The sequence below is a fragment of the Phascolarctos cinereus genome, unplaced genomic scaffold (assembly GCF_003287225.1).
Source record: "Phascolarctos cinereus isolate Bilbo 61053 unplaced genomic scaffold, phaCin_HiC Scaffold_5;HRSCAF=322, whole genome shotgun sequence".
NCBI classification, from domain to species: domain Eukaryota; kingdom Metazoa; phylum Chordata; class Mammalia; order Diprotodontia; family Phascolarctidae; genus Phascolarctos; species Phascolarctos cinereus.
Genome location: NW_027555958.1, coordinates 225,789,258 through 225,810,310, shown reverse-complemented (window position 1 = coordinate 225,810,310; position 21,053 = coordinate 225,789,258). Strand labels below are relative to the sequence as shown.

Genomic DNA, 21,053 nt, shown 5'->3' with positions numbered 1-21,053 from the left:
TTTTCCCCTGAGGCAGTCAGGGTTAAGTGACTTGCCCAGGGTCACAGAGCTAGTAAATGTCAAGTGTCTGAAGTGAGATTTGAACTCAGGTCCTTCTGACTGCAAGGCCAGAGCTCTATCCACTGCACCACCTAGCTGCCCCATGAGAGACTTTCTTATGTGGCCCTTTGTGATAGGACTGCTATCTACCAAGGGTCCCCCTCATAACTTCCCTCTGCATGGGTTGTTGCTGTTCGGTCATGTCAGTCATTGCCTGACTCTTCCTGACCCTATTTGGTGTTTCCTAGTCAAGGATACTGGAGTGATTTGCCATTTCCTTCTCCAGCTTACTTTTACGAATGAGGAAATTGAGGCAAACGGGTTAAGTGACTTGGCCAGGGTCACACAGCTAGTAAGTATCTGAGGCCAGATTTGAACTCAGGAAGATTAGTCTTCCTGTAAGGTATTTTTTACAGATGAGAAAATTGAGACAGAAATTTAATGACTTGTCCAGCATCCTACAGTTAGTACCTGAGGCTGGATTTGAATTCAGGTCTTCCTGACTTCAGGCCCAGCACTTTATCCACTTTAACACCTACCTGCCTTTGGGGCAGGAGTGGGGTAGGGGTGGGAGGCACTGAAATATTGTCTTTGATTTCAAGGAATTTATACTCTTGTTAGGGGGACAGGGGAAGGTATGGGGGAGAAAATCAAATTCATAAGAAACAACTGGACAATTGTAAAAGACAAATTGATGAGGCAGCATGACATGGTACATAGAGGAATTGTGTTGGAGTTAGGAAGACATCGGTTCAAGTCCCACCTTTCACACATAATAGTTATGTGACCATGGGCAAATCATATAACCTCTTAGTACTCCCAGACAACTCTCTCTACCGCAAAGTTACAGAGAAGTTGCCATCTGAATTAGGTAGAGGAGTTTTCCACACTGGGAGTTCTCTCTAGTGATAAAATCACAAGTCAAATAGAAAAAAAAAGCCAAAGGACTGAATATAAATGAATGTTAATTGGGTGATTCAGGATAATTCATTTATCTGAATAAAAACAGAACATTGATTGATTTCAACCTGTCTTTCTTTCATGTTACCTTTTTCCTTTAGAGAGGGAAATGGCGAACCACTTCAGTGTCTTTGCCAAGAAAACCCCAAATGAGATCATGAAGAGTCAGACATGATGACTGAAAAATGAATGAACTAAACCCCTTTTGCTTTGGAGGTTTCTGAAGATGATCAATAAAATAACTTAAGAGTGGGTAGCAAGCACTATCATTGACTTTACGGTTAAAATGCCCATTCAGCTTGTCACTATGTTGGTAAATGTTTGGCAACCATTCTACCAGAACAAGAAAATGTAGTGTGACACACTTTTACATTTAACCTATACTATTAACATTTTCTCAATCACTTTGAGTCTACACAATCAATAAAACAGTAAAGAATGTCCTGACTTCTAATATTTGCCAATTTCTGAAGTGTAAATAAATGCTCATGCTGAAAATTTAACAATCATTTCTACAAAGCTGGTTCAAATTGATTTCAGCACATCCCTGATCCTTCTATTTCTCAGCTGCTAACCTTCAATCTTACTAATTCCTGCCATCTGTCTCCTTTACTTTTTCTCTTAAAAGACTAGATGATGTTGGAGGAAATCACTAAACCCTGTCATAGGGTTCTCTGAAAATTTATACTATCCAGCTCCAAGTGGGCCTTCACTACTGTACTACAATCCTTGCCCACCTTCTGCTTGATACTGTATCACATTCTCTACAGTGGTTGTTTAGATTTTTTCTTTGGCCTCAAGCATCTTACTCCATCTCTTCCCCATGATCCTTAAGCAGGAAACATCATTTCCTCCTTTACTAAGAAGACTGGATCCATATGGCAAGCAATCCCCCCATTCCCCTTCTCTGAACCTTGAATTTACCTACGAATGAGTAAGTTCCAGGAGGGTGAATGTTCCCAGACAAAGGCACTTACTGAGTCACCCAGAGGCTTCATGCCTTCATCTGTGAGGAAGCGGGTTAAGACTATTGCACTATCTGTACACAAGGGACCCTCTTTCCCCAGAGCAAGAATGAGCTTGGCCATGGCTTCTTTAACCTAGCAAAAGAAAGGTGAAAGAGAGGAATGGCCATTAGAAAGTGGATAAAGATCTTTATTTGTCATTAAATGTATGTTTGCATATATGTGGATACATAATATTATTTTATTTTTATTCCAAACTTAGAAAGCATAAAGGAAACCCAGTATTTGAATATATGAATAACAAAACAATTACATGCATGTATACATGCACGTTTAGGCATATATATATAAATATATAATTATATGTATATGTGTGTATACTTATAAGTAGTATATGCATATACATATATATACACATACATGGACAGGTACTGCAAAATATGTGTGTATATATGTATATGTATATGTATGTATGTATGTATATGTGTGCCTGTGTGTGTGTATGTGTGTGTGCATGTATACACACACACACAGAGAAAGAGGGTGAAGATAAACCTGGAATGGGCTCACAATTAAGTAGGAAGAAGGTGGGCTGAATGGCCTTTGGAAAATTACAAAGTTCCTTTAAGGGCACTATACTTTCAGAAACAAGGACCATCTTTTTAATACCATTATTCTATTTGTGATGTTTGGCTATGAGTCATAATCTTCAAAAAATTAAAAACAAGTTTCATTCAAAGGGCAATGGAGACTCACATATAGTTTGGGATATGAGCCTGCTGCCATATATCACAAACAAACCATGACACAGAAACGGGATGAAGGTATCTTAGTTAGGATTGATACAGAAACATGGTCTGGTTACTTGACATGAGGGAGGAACAACCAATGGGCAGCTCTTGTTCTCTCCACTGGTATCTTTGCATTAGCTTAAGAGTAATGTCCTCACTATGGTGGGTGGACCCTCTATGTAAACTTAAGGGAAAATACCTTTAAGAGTTGAGAAAAAATTCACATAAATGATCCATTTGAGTACATTAACTTTAATAAGATGATAATGAAAACATCTTCATTGTTTCCCCTTTCAGTGACCAGTTGACCCATTAACTCAATCTGCTCAAATTAATCACTGCCTCTCTGAATGTTATCTGTGTAGTCAATTGAGAACTTAAGGGGACTGATTTCTTAGTACATACTCCTCATAATGATGGTTTAGATTGAAGTGTTCAATTTGCATACAAATGCCTGAGTGGTAGCTAATGTGATGTCATCCTAATGGCCCCTCATTGCCTCACGGAAAATAAAAAATGGACTCCTCTCTGAATTTAGCCTGACTCAGGCAATTTGGTTGCCCTTCACATTTGTCTGCTCTAGTGGGAAAGGGTCACATAAGATAATAGATATTGAGTTGAAAGAGATCTTAGAGGACATCTAGTATATCTCCTTTGTTTTATAGATGAGGAAACTGAGGCCCATGAAGGTCAATTGACTTGCCCAAAGTCACACGTATAGTGAGTGTAACCAGGGCTGTTACATGGGCAAAGAGACACTGATGTAATTCCCCATATGGAAGAGGAAGAGAACTCTGATTCCAGGAGTGTTGTGATGATGTATAATGAAATGTCCTGGAGAGACCAGAACATGTGTAGAGTTCAGTGACTGGTTCCAGAATGCTAACCACACGGAGAATGGCACCTTCTTCAACTGGCTAGATAGGTGGAACTGAGAGTGTCTACAGAAGGCACCAGCCAGCCAGAGCTTTGGCCATTCTCCCATTCTTCTTAGCTGCTCTCTTGGTGGATCTTTGTTGTTGATCTGACTACTTTGCTGTTGTGTCCAGTGAGAGAAAATGCTGCAAATGGAAAAGCGTTGGGCCCTAGGGCCCTGATCCTTTGTCCACATCAGCATTTGTTCTTTGGTTTTAGGTGAAGGGTTTGGACACTGTGGCCTTGTGAGTTTCAGGAAGGTCAGGTGAGCAAGCTACCTGGGAGTCCTGGGTTCTAGGAGTCTGAGTCTAAGTCAGTCTAATATTGCTACTCCAAGGAGCAAATTGTGATCTGTAGAAAAGACCTTTGGGGACCTATCCCAGTAGTCACTGAAACAGAGCATCATTTTTGAGTGATACCTTATTTGAACATGAACTTGGTAGGACCAATGTTATGTAGGAACTGAGCTAAGTCTGCTCTCTTCAGAGACTGAAGTGGTATAGGCTAGAGTTTGTCCTGAAGGTATACATGAGGGTTGTTATTGCTAGGGCTTCAAAGTAAATACCCTTTTATAAAAGCTAATTGGTTTAAAGTGACTTAATGGAATTGAGAGGAAGAGCTTGAGCCAATTATATCAGAGAAAAGACATTCCACTCCTAGCACCCTGAGAGGAAGATATAGCCACCCTTTCTCTGGAAGTGTAAAGGCAGAGAATTGCTTGTGATATGAACACCAGAGGTTAGGATTTAAACAGAAATCCTTTGTTTCTCTAAATTCAGAGCCAGTGTTCTTTTCGCTGTCCACATGCCCTACCTGTTTGGGTCAAAGGGAAGCAGAGAGGATGAGCCATGCTAGAAGAATAGTAGAAAGACATACAACTGAATTCTCTCCCAACAACTCCTCCACAAAGATCTAGAAAAATGCATCATATCAAGTCCTGATTGGGAAATCCAAGAAAAAAAAATCCCAGTGAATCATTTTTTTTCCAGCCCCAGTAGGCATAGGGAGGCAGACAGAGGGGTCTGTAGACACTGGGGACAGGATCTAGCCAGGAATAACTGAGCACAGCAATTTATCCACGATGACTGAAAGAAGGCTGAGACTGAGAACAGGGCAAAAAGGAGGTCCTAGACCCATACAGAAAGAGGTCTAACATCATATAGGTTGCAAGAAAAGATGTCAGCTGGCAGATTTTGTGCTCACCAGCCAGTTCTAGGTCACAGATCCTTGGTAGACTGAGAAGGGGATCTACACCTAGGAGGGGATCTACACCTAGGAGTGGCATTCAGGGTGAGGAGTAATTGTGGGCCCTAGGCTAGGTGCTGAGTGAGGAACAAGTTCAGAAGAAAGCAATAGCTGTGTGTCTCTGACCCATAGGAATGAAGCAGAGTGGGGCTGAGGAAAGGATCTCAATTCCAGCCTCCAGCCCAGTTTGGAGCTTGCAGCAGAATAACCAGGGCAGGAAACTCACACCAAAAGCCTGCAGGTCAGTCACTATGAACTAGCAGAGCTTTCCAGCTGACCAATAGTGGCCAAGTTCAGCAGCAGTCTACTGGAACTCCAGCCAAGGACAAGTTCACAAATACAATGTTGCAGTCCAAATCTAGGTCAAGAACTTGCAGAGTTCAGACCAGGAGGACAAGCATCAAACTCTTCTCTGGATCAGAACACCTCAGAAGCACTGGAAGTTTTCAGTTCCCTAGCTTGAGTTGTTCCTGGGTTCCTAGAGTAACTCCACACTTAATAACCTAAGAAAGTAGCAGCAGAACCCAAGAGAATGCAAGCTCAGCTCAAACATTCCCTCTTGAAGTGCACACAGAGCCCAATCCTAATATAACATCCAAGGTCAAAAAGCAGGCTGGAAGAATGAGCAAACAAAAGAAGGATACTATCATAAAGAACTATTATGTTAATAGGGATGCTCAAGACATAAACCCAAAAGGAGAGAAAGACTCCAAAATCTCTATAAGGAAAGCCTCAAAAAGGCCAAAACAAACAAACAAAAAATTATAGCTTGAGCACAAGTTCAACTAGAATGCCAGGAAGAGATGAAGCAAGAATTTTTTAAAAAGAGTCTAAAAATACTTTTATATATGAAATGGGAGTGCTAGAAGGAAAAAAGAGAGCATTAGAAGAAATTGGAAAGGGAATTAACAGTAGGTATAAAGGGTAAAAAAAAATCTTATTAAAGTAACAAATTCCTTTAAAATTAGAATGGACCAAATAAAAGTTAATGACTCTATGAAACAACAAGAGATAATAAAAAACAAAAGCCTCAAAAATAGAATAAAATGTAAAATATCTTATAGTAAAGATAACTGATATGGAAATAGATCAAGAGGTAATTTAAAGATCATTAGAATGCCTAAAAGCCATGATCAAAAAAGAAAGAAAAAGAACTTAGACATTTATATTTCAAGAAATCATGAAAGAAAATTGCCCATGCCTTTTAGAATCCGAGGGCAAACTGAGATAGAAAAAAATTCACTGGTAACCTCCTTAAAGAAACCCACAAATAAAAGCTTACATAAATATCACTCAAATTGAGATCTTTCAGTTTAAAGAAATAATAATGAAAATATCCAGAAAAAAATTCAAATACCATAGTCAAGATCACACAAGATTTAGCAGTCACCAGTACAAAGAAGCAGAGAGCTTGGAATACAATATTCCAGAATGTGAAAGATATAGAATAAGAATAATTCACCCAGAAAAACTGAGTACAAGTCTACATGGAGAAAAAAAGACATTCAATGAAATAGAGGACTTCCAAGTGTTCATGATGAAAAGACCACAGTTTAGTAGAAACCTTGAAATATAAACAGAAATATAAAAAGCTAAACATTAGTGAGCAATTATAAGGGACTAAACAAAGATCAACTGTTTATATTCTGATATTAGACAATGATACATGTATCCCCTCAGAGCTCTATTATAATCAGGGATTAAAAATGGAATCTAATTAGACAGACAACCTAGGAGTGGTTTTCTTATGTTTTGATTATCTTAAAAAGAGAAAGGAAATGGAGGGGAAAATCAATACACTAGGGTAAAAGGGAGAGGAAGGATGGAAAATTATCTCATATAATTGACAGAAAACAAAGAAAGGGAAAACTATAAGAGAATAGAATGCACAATTTTCAATCATAACTATGAAAGTGAATGGGATAAACTTGTCTGCAAAACATGAAAAGTTAGCAGATGTATTAGAAATCAGAATCCAACAATATGTAATTTATAAGAAAACACACTTAAAATATAAAGTTAACACATAAGGCCAGGGCAAAATCTATTATGCTTCAGCTGAGGTAAAGACTTAAGAATTCTGGTCAATTCTATCATAATTTCAGAGGTCTTACAATGAGGCATACCCATATCCTGACAGAGAAATGATAGACTCAGGGTACAGAACAACACATAGATTTTGGTTATGGCCCATGTGAGAGTTTATTTTGTTTGACTATAAATATGTATTACAATAGTTATAACAGAAAATTAGAAAAATAGAAGATGTTTGTCAATTGACAAAAAAGTAAAATAAAAGTTACATTAAAAAATAGAGGCCTAGGCATGCCTCAGGTTCTTATGCTAAGGGAATGAGCCTTATTGGTAACTCTCATGCCCTTGAGATGTTTGGTGAAATTGAGATAGTGCCCCTAAATGGTCAGCTTCTTCATTTTCAACTAATTTCTTCTAATAAAAAAATAAAAATTTCTTCTAATTAAAAAAAAGTAATAAAAAACATGGAAGGATACTAGATTGACTGACTTCAGTATTCTAATTTGTGATTTTTATCAATGAGATGAGGAATGCATCAAGCAAACTACATTCTCCAAAGGTGTACATTATAACCTCATGCTTACCATCATATGGGTCTCACCTTCTCTTATAAATCCACCAGAGGGTGTCCATCCAACATTCTGGGAGCCCACCTCTTCTTCTTTTGACATTTTGTGGGTACCAATGGAGTACCCAGGTTGCACATCAATTATCTGAAACTCTTTTAGTGTGATCAGCTCATCTTTTTCCAGTCATATATTTCTCTGATGATATCCTTTATACCACTTGGCTAACAGTGCTTTAAAATCCAAAGGCTTCTAAGCTAGAAATGTTCCATTTTACTACACTCAATTATAATTACATTTGAAAATGGTCCATACAGAAACAACCTTTCAAGCTAATGGCTCTTTGCCCAAAAAACATTTCTAGGCAAATGCTGGCATATATAATGGGAATGTTTTAGTGTTATTTTAGTCTATTACTTATGAGAGTCCAGTTCTTTGACCATACTATTCATTGGATTTAAACTCTCTTGATCTATTGGTCACTGAAGGACCAATATTCTTTCCTTCTCCAGTCCTTACAATGTTCACCTGGGATAAGTGCTGACTGAGTCCAGGCTATTAATATAAACTCAGAATACATTACACAAAGATGAGAGTTGCAATGAGCCTTAAGAAGAAGACTGATGAGATGGTGACTGCCTCTGGTTAACTTAAGAACTCAATAGCACTAGTTCTTTCATTTGTGTCTGGCCCATCCTTTCTAAGTCCTAGCCTTGCAGAGGCTCAAGAGAAATGGTTTTCATTTTGGTTTAATTCACTTGCCTTGTGGCTGGGGTTGGGAAGCCATGGCCATAAAGCATGCTGCAAATCTATTATCACACTGGGACTCATTGAAGGAACTGGAAAAAGCAACAAAGATAAACACAGAATTGTAATAGAATGTTACTGAAAAGGCAACCCAAGTGTGGTCAACTGTGGTTATAGGGAGTCTTGATGAAAGCACTCATAAAATATCCCTTTCTTAATAAGATAGTAGGAAGCAAGGCAACCCAATGCTGTGAGTAGGGACTGCTGGTACCCTGGCAAAATTGTTATATATGTTAAAATTTCTTTTCTATCCCTTTCTTCCTCTTTTAATGATATCCTTCTCTGTTCCTATCATCCTACCACATCCTACATCCCACGCTAGTCCTTCTTTCCCTTCCCTATAATCTTATTAGTTCCTGCTCCGTGGAAATCTTTGCATCTTGTAGCTCAGTTACTCACTACCTAAGGTGCAACCAGTTAAATCTAACTAACAAATCTTAGCTGATGTGCTAATTAGACATATGGCCTCCATTGTCTGTGCCACCATGAACTTTGTTGTCTCTCATCCATTAGTGACATGGTAGGAATCCAACTAGGTAAGAGAAGAGGACAATGGCATGGGTAGGACAATAGGTCAAAAATGATCAGCCTTTAATCTCTCAGGCAGGTGCCATATCCTAAATACTAAACTGAGAGAATTTCAAAAAACAAAGATCTTGGATTTGCCCAATGTTTTTACCTTTACCCTGGACTTTGCCATTACTATGCCTACTCTCCCTTTTCCAATCCTCCTCCCCTTCTTTTTCAAAGGTTCTTCCCCTTATTTATTTCCTCTCCTGTTTTTCCCCATCCTCAGATGGCTGGGACTGTCTTTCTTTCTGCTTACATTTGCATTTCCAGTGCTTAGCTCAGTGCCTGGCATATAGCAAGTGCTTAATAAATACTTGTTGATTTGACCTTCCATTTTACAGACGAGGAAACTGAGGTCTAGAGATGTTAAGTGTCTTCTCCAAGGTCATAAAGGCAGAAGTGACAAAGCTGGGATTTGAACCCATGTTCTCTTCATTTAAATCTAGTGCATTTTCCAATGCATCATACTTTAATTCAATTTGATGTATATTTACTAAGCATTCATGTACCACATTATGGCTAGATGCTGGTAGGTGATACATATGACATGGTCCTTGCTATCAAAACATCATAATTCACCAGCCAGGAGAGAGGATGGATAAAGGAAGCAAGAACACGACAGCTTACTGGCTTACAAAGCCCTTTCCTCTGAGTAGAACCAGGAGAACCTTGTACACAGTAATAGTCATACTGTGCGATGACTGACTTTGATAGACTTGTCTCTTCTCATCAAGGAAAGGATCTAAGACAACTCCAAAAGATTCATGATGGAAAATGCTATCCACATCCAGAGAAAGAACTATGGAGTCTGAATGCAAATGGAATCATACTATTTGCTTTCCTTTTCCTTTGTTGTTTTATTTTATTGCTTCATTCTCACGATTCCTCCCATTAGTTCTAATTGTTCTTTACATCATGACTAATAGGAAAATATGCTTAATATCAATGTATGAGTAGAGCCTACATCAGATTGCACACCCTCATGGTGGAGGGGAGGAGAAGGAGAGGGAGAAAATTTAAAACTCAAAATCTTATGGAAGTGAATTTTGAAACAAAAAATAAATAAATTAATTATTTTTTTAAAAAGTCCTTTCCTAAGAATAGTCCTAGACAATTATAGAGCAAATATAGTTATGTGGCACCGTAGTGGATAGAGTGCTAGGCCTTGAGTCAGGAGGACTCATCTTCCTGAGTTCAAATCTGGCCTCAGATACTTACTAACTGTGTGACCCTGGCCAAGTCACTTGACCCTGTTTGCCTCAGTTTCCTCATCTGTAAAATGAACAGGAGAAGGAAATGGCAAACCACTCCAGTACCTCTGCCAAGAAAACCCCAAATGGAGTCACGAACTGTTGGACATGACTGAAATGGCTCAGCAGCAACTGTTTATAAGGGTATTTTGATGATAGAGAGTAAACTCAAAAAAGCGTCTTGGTTACATAGCGTTCTATCATATTCAGTGATTAGAAGGATCCCTAACTGTCTTTCACTGCAGTCACTTACGGTTAGACTTCACCAGGTCTTCCAGGACCCCAATAAGCCAGCAGAAGACAGCTTCATTTTCCTCATTCTCCTCAATTTTCAGAAATAAGAAGGCAAGTAACTTCTCCAGGTGCTCAGAACCTATAGGAAAAAGACATTGAGGTTCAGCATGGTTTCTTCTCAGAGTATAGCCAGGACAGAAGGGGGATAAATCAGTGAGGGAGGAGGGAGGAATGTTTTCAGTGCATGGCACATTGTTATTGTTGTTCAGTTGTTTCAGTTGTGTTTAACTCTTCATGATCCCATTTGGGATTTTCTTGGCAAAGATACTGGAGTGGTTTGCTATTTTCTTCTCCAGCTCATTTTACAGATGAGGAAACTGAGGCAAAGGGGGTGAAGTGACTTGCCCAGGTTCACACAGCTAGTAAGTATCTGAAGCTAGATTTGAACTCAGGTCTTCCTGACTCCAGGTTGGGAGCTCTATCCCACCTCAGTTCCACCTGCTGCCCCATGCATAGCACATAGTAGGTATTTAAAAAATATTTATTGATTAATTGTTGCTTACCCAAATCTAAAAGTCTGACAAGGATTGTCTGCACCTGTTTGCTTGGAATTCCAGCAGAAGGAAAGGTTAGCTGTGGAAACAAAGCACTCCATTGACTACAAAAGGCAAGATTAGAGAAAGGAAGGCATTGATGGATGCACAGGAAAAATGGAGAAAATAATGAGTGAGAAGAGGTGACCAAAGTCTATTGGGACCAAACTATATTTTAGACTAGAGATATAATAGCATGTCTAGGAGAATGCATTCTACTTGTTGGGAGGGTGGCATGTGAGTTATATGAGATGGCTCAATATAGGAAATAGCTTTAAGATTTCAGAAGAGAGTTGAGGAAGATAAATGAGCTCCTTGGGGAATCATCATATCCAAAAACAATATAGAATTTTTTAATAAGTCAATTAAAATAGAAAAGTACTCAATAAATGTTTGTTGAATAAATGATCTACAGAATCAAAGACTGTCTGAACTGAAAGAGACCATAGAGTTCAATGTTCTCATTTTATAAAGAGAAGAAAAACTGCGGTCCAGAGAGCTTATATATCTCTACCTCCATCCATCCATCCGTCCGTCCATCTCTCTCTCTCTCTCTCTCTCTCTCTCTCTACTAGACTTGTGAGTTCACTGATATTGGAAGATCCCAGGAAGGAATTTCTTCTGTCAAAGCAAATCAGTAACTGCTTTGCAACTTACAGTATTAGAGAATGCTCTGGGTAAGCGACTTGCTTAGGGTCACATAGCCAATATGTGGGATTTGAACTCATGTCTTCCTGACATTGAGACCAACTTTCTCTTTCTCTCTCTCTCTCTCTCTCTCTCTGTGTTCTTCTCTGTGTCTCTATCTCACTCCATGTCTGCTTTTGTCTCTGCATCTCTTTCTGTCTTTCATATACATACATGTATAATGTATATATTATACCTATGGACACACGTATGTATGTGTATATCACCATGTATATGGGCATATATAATGTGTATTATATGTACAAGTGTACATATAATACACATACTTATTTGTGTATGTTTGTGTATTTTGATTCTAATCTGTTATTTCTTTTTTGTGTGGAGCTCCTGGTGTGCAAGTGTCCTCCACCAATGCAGGGACATCAACTTTTCTTTACCTTACAGTCTTAGAGAATTGTGTAGAGCAGTGTGTCAAATTCAAATACAAATAGAGCCACTAAACATATATAAAGATTCCCCATAGGGCTCATATTGACTTAGAAAACCACATATTAATGTCATATATGTTGTATTATATTTTTATTTATTTTGTTAAATATTAAATATACATTTTAGTATGGTTCAGGAAGCACTTGGGAGTGATACAGAGACTTGGGTGGCATATTTGACAACCCTATCTATTTAACCCCCTAGAGGATTCAATAGCCTTGTATTTGACCCATATAGGGTATAGAGAGTTCAAAAACTCACTTGGGGTCACACAGCTGGCTTGTGTCAGAAGCCAAACTTGATCCCAGGTCTTCCTAGGACACTCTGAGGCCAGCTCTGTAAACTGTGTCACATATGTATGGCTGTCTATATGGGTATGTAGGAGAGGTACAGAAGACATAGAATAAGATAAAAATATTTTAAATTTTAAAATATATTCTTAAGGAGCATGTGAATTGCACTCAAGAAAATGGGCTTAAATTGCAGCTGAAAGTACTCAAATGATACCTAAGGAGGGACTTTTTAAGGACAAGCTGTTAAACATCAGAACAAAGCTAAGAGATGTTGAAGAACCACTTTCACTGAAAATAAGACTAGAATAATTATTTAAAGAATGAGAATGGTTTACTTACAATTTTGCCTAGAGCTAAGGTACTGGATCATAAGATCTTCTAGCAACTTCTTGCCTATAAGCCAAAGCACTCCATTTTAAATTCTATCATGCATTTTTAGGAGAAAGGGTCCTAGGTAGACTTCACCAAGACCCTGAGATCTCCTTACCGGTGAATACAGCTCTTGGAACATGTAGGTTGGGTCTGGAAGGTCTGTTTTTACCTCCATGAAAGGAAATACTGTTGTTCACAAGTCCAGGCCACTCTATCCAGGGTCAGAAGGAGACAAATATAAAAATTATTTTGGGGTTGGAAACAAGTACTATGGCAGGAATGCATCATAACCTCAATAGTTGAGCACTCTTCTCTTTATGTTATTATACTTTGCTGTAATTCTACTGTTCCACATACATGGTAAACAAAAGGATATGTGCTTACTCCTCAAGCAGCTTGATTTTTCACCATGCCATGTACAGTACAAAAATTTCTCTACCCCCAACACACACCTCCCCCTAACATACCTATTTCTATTAATGGCACCATCATCCTCCCAGTTACTTAGGCTTGGAAACTCAAAGCTGTCTTTTGATTTTTCCTTCTCCTCACCTTCACCTTTGAATCACTTAGCAAGTCGGGTGATTTCCACTTCTACCATATTTCTCCCACCATTCCCCTCTCTTTCACTTCCACTATAACTACTTTCTTTTTCCTATTCTATTACAGTAGCCTCCTAACTGGTCTTCTAGTTCCCATTCTATGTTCTTTCCAAGTCAACTTTCATTTGGCTGCCCAAGCTCTAATATTTTTTTCTATTGTACTATGTGGTCATGCCACCCTTCTACTAAAAAAACTTATGTTATTCCCTAGTGCCCACCAAATCAAGCTTGAACTGTGAGTCTTGGCAGTCAAGGCTCTCGGTGAACTAACCTACTTCACCAGGCTCCAGTATTAGCTCATATTCTACGTTTTCTCTCAACTGGACTATTCTCTGTCTTCTGTTCTCATCTTGCCATCCCCCATTTCTGTATCTCTTTTGCTCACACCAACTTCCATGCCTAGAATGGAATCCTCACCTACTTTTGGGTCTTTCTTCTTTTTCTTTCTTTCTTTCTTTCTTTCTTTCTTTCTTTCTTTCTTTCTTTCTTTCTTTCTTTCTTTCTTTCTTTTTTCTTTCTTTCGTGAGGCAATTAGGGTTAAGTGACTTGCCCAGAGTCACACAGCTAGTAAGTGTTATGTGTCTGAGGCTGGATTTGAACTCAGGTCCTCCTGACTCCAGGGCCGGTGCTCTATTCACTATGCCACCTAGCTGCCCCTGGATCTTTCTTCTTTCAGGATCCAATTCAAGTGTCATTATCTTTAGTGGAACCTTCTATGAACCATCCCTCATCTCACTTTTTTCCCGTGATAGTAATCTATGACTTCTAAAATTTCCTCTCGTATTTTGCCTGGGGTTTACCCTGGTACCGATCTTCCTGTCTTATGTTATTATTGTTGTTATTAGTCCTTTGTTTTTGAAGAGGACCAATGACTTAAGGGGGTGATGTCTTGACTCCTTCGTGAATTGGATTTCAGTGAGGCAGAGTTGCACCAAGTCATCAACTTCACTCCCTTTTCCTGAGTTATCAAAGTCCAGTGGCAAGATGAAAGTCAGGATGACTGGTGATGGCCCAGGATGAAGTGGATGACCTTGGCATCTTTGATGCCTAACTAAGCTCTCGGCCAGGCCTGCACAATGTGTGGCCTGTGGGTCGCTTGTGGCCTGCCAAAGTGGCCCATGAGTGGTATGTTGTGCAGGCCTGTTCTACATCTTCTGTATTTTTCGCAGGCCACATGAAATCCTTTCACAGACCATAAGTGGCCTGCTGGCCAAATGTTGTACAGGCCTACTGTAGGTGCTTCACAACAGCTGCTTCAGCCACCTTCATGGCCATTGGAACAAATTGTTCTCATCCACTCGTTCTGCTGGAGGAAGTCTTCACATGCTCAAGGTAGACATCCCCCTAAATCACGGACAGGCTTGAAGCCTGTTGGTTACTCCTCAACCTGGTTTATCCCATTTGCTGAGATGGTTTTAGCTGGGGTATGGCCACTGTACACGCTATAGCCCCTTGAAGCCACAGGTGAGAGTTGGGTGAAAGGTGGATGAGCAATGCTGGGCTCGGCAAGCCCTCACACCAGAAGAACTCCTTGAACACCCTATATACTCTGTCTTATATTATAGTGTGGAGGCAAAAAGAAGCACCCTGCATCTTCCATCTTAACATGAGTGACTTTGTTTTCGCGTCTTCTCCCTTTGTGTTTAGGTTTTCCCTTTAACCTAGTTCTTGTGGAAGGTCCACTCAAGAGATGCTCTGTCTCAAGCCCCTAAGGTTACTGTTGATTAGCAAATCCCTGAACTCCCTCTTTAAACACAGCAGCTTTTCTTCCCCAGGCCAGATCAAATAGCTTGTGATCTAAATCATTACCTCTCTTTTTTCCCCTTAATATTCTAGATATTCTGGATAATTAAGACAGAAGGGAAAGGTTACTTGGATAATGGAGCAATGCTGGCATTCAAGTGACCTTTTCAAGCCATGGCTTGTAATAAAAATTATGGTCTACCAAAGTCTTCACAATATGGGCTGGGTTAATTCTTTTTCTTAATAGGTATCGAAACCATGCTTGGGACTTAATTGGCTCAGGGGGCTAAAGGCTCAGGGTATTGTTGTAGCTTCCTGGTCATTTGAATATTAAAAAAAAAAGGCCAGGAGGAGCCTTGGATGATCTCTAGACATTCGATTAGCAGACTACTATGGGCAACACAGAAACAGAAATATAGGAACTTCAAGCAATTGAGTCAGCATCCTTTCCCTGGCCTGAATGTCCTTCCGATGCTATGACTAAGTAAATCTCCTTTTATTAGCAGGGTTACAAGTGTCTTATTTTGCTCCAACCTCAAACCTGAGGTACCAACCCAGCCTAAGCCAGGCTCAGACTTCCACACTAATAAAGCTTTTTTATTGACTTATATCCAAACTTTGAGGAGTCTTGAAAAACAAACAAACCCTAATGCAGTTGCTATAGTCATAGAATTTGATTTTGATCCATATTGGTTGTGATATGCGTAGGTTATAGATTATTGAGATACTGAAGTACTGATGTTGAATGAATGAAAAAAAAAGGCATTTATTAGGCACTAGCTATGTACTAGGAACCATGATAAGCACATTTCCAGGAGACTAATGAAGCTTTTGAACCCAGCTAAGTACAAACCCAATTCCTTTTTTCCCTCTTTCATGGTCCTACCTAGATCACTCAAAGTATTTTCCTTGTTTGTTGCCAGACAAGTGAAAGAGGAATTTGAAGTAATATTTTCAATACACATCTTCACCACAAGTTCACTACCATAACAAGTGTTATAATGAATGACAAAAGTCCTTTAAGATGTTTCTCTCCATGGGGCAGCTAGGTGGCACAGTGGATAGAGCCCTGGCCCTAAATTCAGGAGGACCTGAGTTCAAATCTGACCTCAGACACATAACACTTACTAGCTGTGTTATCCTGGGCAACTCAAAAAAAAAAAGATGTCTCTCTCCAACCTGACCTCATCCTTCCATGTAGTCTTTCCCCTCCTTTGATTCCCCTCACTATTCTCATAAAAAACCTTTTAGTTTAATAATAGTCTCTACCTCCTACGGTTATTGTGAAGATATGAGATAATATTTGCAAACTTTTAATTGCCATATAAATGTATGCTGTTACTTGTTATTGTTGTCTCTCCATTGCCTACATAAAATGAAACCTAAATCTTTTTCCCTGACACTAACCTTTTATGAGATCCAGCTCCAACGTAATTTCCTCCATGAAGCTCTTCCTTTTTTCTCCAGCAGGAAGTGATCTCCATTTGAACTCCCATATTTGTTGCTGTTGTTAAGTCTTTTTTTCAGTCATGTCTGACGCTTCTTGACCCCATTTGAGGTTTTCTTGGCAAAGATACTAGAGTGGTTTGCCATTTCCTCCTCCAGCTCATTTTGCAGATGAGGAAACTGAGGCAAACAGGGTTAGCGATTTGCCAGGGTTATACAGCTAGTAAGTGTCTGAGGCTGGATTTGAACTCAGGAAGATGAGGCTTCCTGACTTCAGGCCCAGTACTTTATCAACTATACCACCTAGCTGCTCAATGAACTCCCATAAGCCCTTCTCCTCTCTCTCTTAGATGTTTTTCAAAGTCCAGTCTAAATGAGTTATATGTGTATAAATCTGTATGTATTTTACTACATTTTAGGTTCCTGGGAGGAAGAAAGGTGGGGGAAGGCCCAGGTCTAATTTTAACAACTATTGGCTTAGCACAGATCCTTACACAGTGTTTTTTTTTTTTAATTTTAACCTGTGATTTCATTGGGTAGCACCTACCTCAACATACGGTAGGGAAATTCCAGTGAAGAAATTGTCCCCATTTGATGCAGATTGACAAGTTATCTGGAACTAACAGTCTTTTGGGAACAAGAAGAGTTTAAATGACTTGTGGTCCCACAGCAAATATGTGTCTGAAGCAAAAATTAAGGCTCAGTCTTTCTGAATCCAAGAGCATCCCTTTATCCCTGCTGCCTCTCTTGATTCTTTATAATCTTAATGAATGCTTATTGGCAGTTTAGTGAATAGGGGTAAATTAAGTCTTTAGAACAATTCCTTTTTCAAACTAGACAAGGCCAGTTAGGTAAAGAGACAGCAGAATAAGAAAGACCTGGATCTCAGCAGGGAAAAAAAAATAGAGGTTTTGGCTTCATGGAATTTGGATTTGAAACAGAGATCCCAAAGATGATTAGATGTTCTGATTAAGTTGAGATAAGGAGGGGAAGAACTGTTGAGGAAGAAAGCTGATGAAATTACAGAGGGAGATAAAATAGAGAAGGCAGAGAATTTTAACTTGATGGTTGGCCCAGCAGAGTTTTATCTGAATAGAAATTGAATGATGGAATGTGGGGGACAGCTGGTGGGAATATGCTGACACAGGGTGAGAAATGAGGGCAAGACTGAAGTTTGTCAGTGTCAGTCAATCAATCAATCAAAAAAAAAAAGAGAACTTTTAAGTGCCCGCTCTGTATGCCAGTGGTTGTGCTAGGCATTATAGATACAAATATAAGCATGAAACAGTGCCTCCCTTCAAGGTGGAGGATTCATCAACTTTCTGCTGATGAAAACTTATGGCAGAGGCTGTCTGGGCCAGAAATTTTATCCTGGGTTGTGAGGAAAGGTGAGAAGAACAGACTCAGAGTTGGGAACCAACCAGCAAACATAGGAAATAAAAACTTAAACTCATGTAGGTTTAAAAAGTAATTTTTTCACCTTTTCCTATGAGATAGGTAGTGTTCCTATAGTCAGAAAGCACTTGGGAGAACATGTGGCCCAGCTGCCTACTTTCTGGCTGTTCATTAGCCCCATTATATAGATGAAGCAAATGAGGTCAGGGAGGTTAGGTCACTTAAACAAGTTCACAAAATAGTTAGTGGTGGAGTGGAGGGATGGGGATAGCTGGGAAGGAAGGTCAGGAAGGCTATGCAGAATCATGGAATCTTGGAGTTGGAAGGGACCTTGGAGGTCATTTATTCCAACTTATACCTAAGTAAGAATTCCCACAACAGCATCTCCATCAAATATCATCAAGCCTCTGCTTGAAGACTTCCAGTGATGGGGAGCTCATTACCTTATGAGGAAAGCCATTCCATTTTGGGATGGCTAATTATTAGGAAGTTTTCATAGACAGACAATTCAAATTTAATTCTCTGCAGCTTCAGTCCTTTGTTCCTGTCTTCCCTTTGTAGTCAAGCAGAACAAGATGAACTCTTGTCCGCCTTTGTTTTTTCTCCTTCCTTCTTTTTGTATATTCCTCTCCCTCTCCTTTTCTACATTGATTCCTTCTTGAATTGAATTTTTCCATTTATTACAGGATTATCACCTATACCCTCTCTCTGGTTAGTTCCAAACCCTACTGTGTGAATCATGCTCCTCTTTTATCACTTTTGCCATATTTACCTCCTCTTCCCGGGAAAATATCTTTTCCTCCTGATTGGCTTTGCAAATCAATTGCAAACTCCTTGTTTACCCTCCCAGACTTCTCTGTCTTGTATCTGAGGAATTCAGGCACCTAAAGAAAAAGCAGAAGCAGCCACAGGTGGCTTTGTTGACTCACCTTACATAGACTGAGTGGCAGAGCTAGAGCAAGGATGGGACAGTCAGTCCTCTTCTCCAGGGCAGAAAATTTAGAAAGTGCTGATTGCACATTCCTGGGGATACATTATCTCATCAATACCCCTTGTGGAAGAAGTGATAGTACTTATCACATTGGCTTCCTGGCTCTCTTCCTCTCCTGCCTACTTCTGCTCCGGGAAGTAGGAGAATGCGTCTTCTCCTTGGGTAACCATAGTTTTAGTTGGGTTTCCTCCTAGGATGAACTTCAGGTGAGGCCTCCTTTCTACCCTCCCAACTTGGCTAGGGTAAAAACACTGAGAGTTATGATGCTATTCAGTGGACAGAAACATGAGGAAAGGGCAGACTCCTGCAATAGACTTTTTTTTTTGACTAGGCAATAGGGTTAAGTGACTTGCCCAGGGTCACACAACTAGTAAGTGTTGTGTCTGAGGCTAGATTTGAACTCAATTCCTCCTGAATCCAGGGCCGGTGCTCTATCCACTGCACCACCTAGCTGCCCCTTAGACTCTTGTTCCTATTGTTTGGCTACCATCTATGAGAATGTAAACTTCTTGAGGGCAAACCTGTCTATCTTTCATATTTGCATTCCTAGGGTGTAGCACAACACCTGGCGTCTAAGTACTTAACAAATGCTATCTTATTCCTAGATTAAAGGTTGTTTAAAAAAAATGCCCCAGGCTACATTGGTTTTATTAGTACTATTTTTTAAATTTAATGTAATTGAAATTAACCATTTTACACCTCACAATGCTCTCTATCTCTTGTTTATTTCTAAATTGTTCATCTGTCCCTAAGTCTGATAGGTAATATGTTCCATGTTCTTCAAATTTTCTTATGCTATTTCCCTTTATATCTAGGTCATTTATCCATTTTGACCTTATCTTGGTAAATGGTGTAAAATTTTGGTCTATGCCCAATTTCTGCCAGATGCTTTCCAGCTTTCCCAACAATTTTTCACCAAATAATGAATTCCTATGCCAAAAATTTAAGTCTTTACACTTGTCCAACACAAGGTTACTATAGTCATTTGCTGCTGTAAATTGTATGTTTACTCTGTTCCATTGTACCTTTGTATTTCTTGGCCAGCACCAAATAGTTTTGATAATTATTACATTTTAATGTAGTTTAAGCCTTGGTACTGCTAAATTCTTTTCCATTTTTTTATTAGTTCCTTTTATATTCTTGACCTTTTGTTCTTCCAAATGAATTTTTATTATTTTTTTAATTCATTAAAATATTTTTTTGAGGGGGCAGCTAGGTAGCACAGTGAATAGAGCTTTGGCCTTGGAGTCAGAAGGATCTGAGTTCCAATGTGGTCTCAGACACTTACTAGTTGTGTGACCCTGAGCAAGTCACTTAATTCCGATTGCCTCACCAAAAAGCAAAAAAAACACATATTTTTTGATAATGTAACTGGGATGGCATTGAATACATAAATTTAGCTAAAATTGTCATTTTTTATATTGGCTCTGCCTACCCATGAATAATTAATATTTCTCCAATTATTTAAATTTGATTTTATTTGTATAAAATTTTTTTTTTATAATTTGTTCGTATATTTCCTGGGTTTGTTTTGGCAGGTGTACCTCCAGGTATTTTATATTGTCTAGAGTTATTTTAAATGGAGTATCTCTTACTATCTCTTCTTGCAGGGTTTTGTTGGTGACATATAGGAATCCTGTGTTTACTTTATATCCTGCTACTTTGCTAAAATTATTAATTGTTTCAACAAACTTTTTAGTTGAATCTTTGGGATTTTCAGAGTATATCATCATATTATCTGCAAGAAGAGTTTTAAATTAAAAAGGTTTTATACAAATAAAATCAATGTAGCTAAGATCAAAAGGAAAGCAGAAAATTGGGGGCAGGGAGGAATTTATAGACAGTTTCTCAGGTAAAGGTCTCATTTCTCAAATACATAGAGAGACTGGGCCCCTTCCCCTTGAGGGAGGAGGTGTGACACATAGGCAGAAACAGATAGGACTGCTGATGAGTACATTATATGTGTCGCCCTTTTACACAGAATGGATTCAACCAATCCTAGTGTTTTGCCTTATTTAGCCTATTTGTGGTTGATCTCTTCAAAAGTGACTGGGATCTGCTTGCCTTGGATTGGTGCATTTATCAATGACTCCAGCTCCCTCCAA

General features: G+C 39.1%; 1 pseudogene; it reads right to left on the bottom strand.

Annotated features, from left to right (window-relative positions):
* LOC110213555 (maestro heat-like repeat-containing protein family member 1) overlaps nt 1–12,946 on the bottom strand; it is a 109,905-nt pseudogene extending 96,959 nt beyond the window's left edge.
* Nucleotides 12,947–21,053: the final 8,107 nt, after the last annotated feature.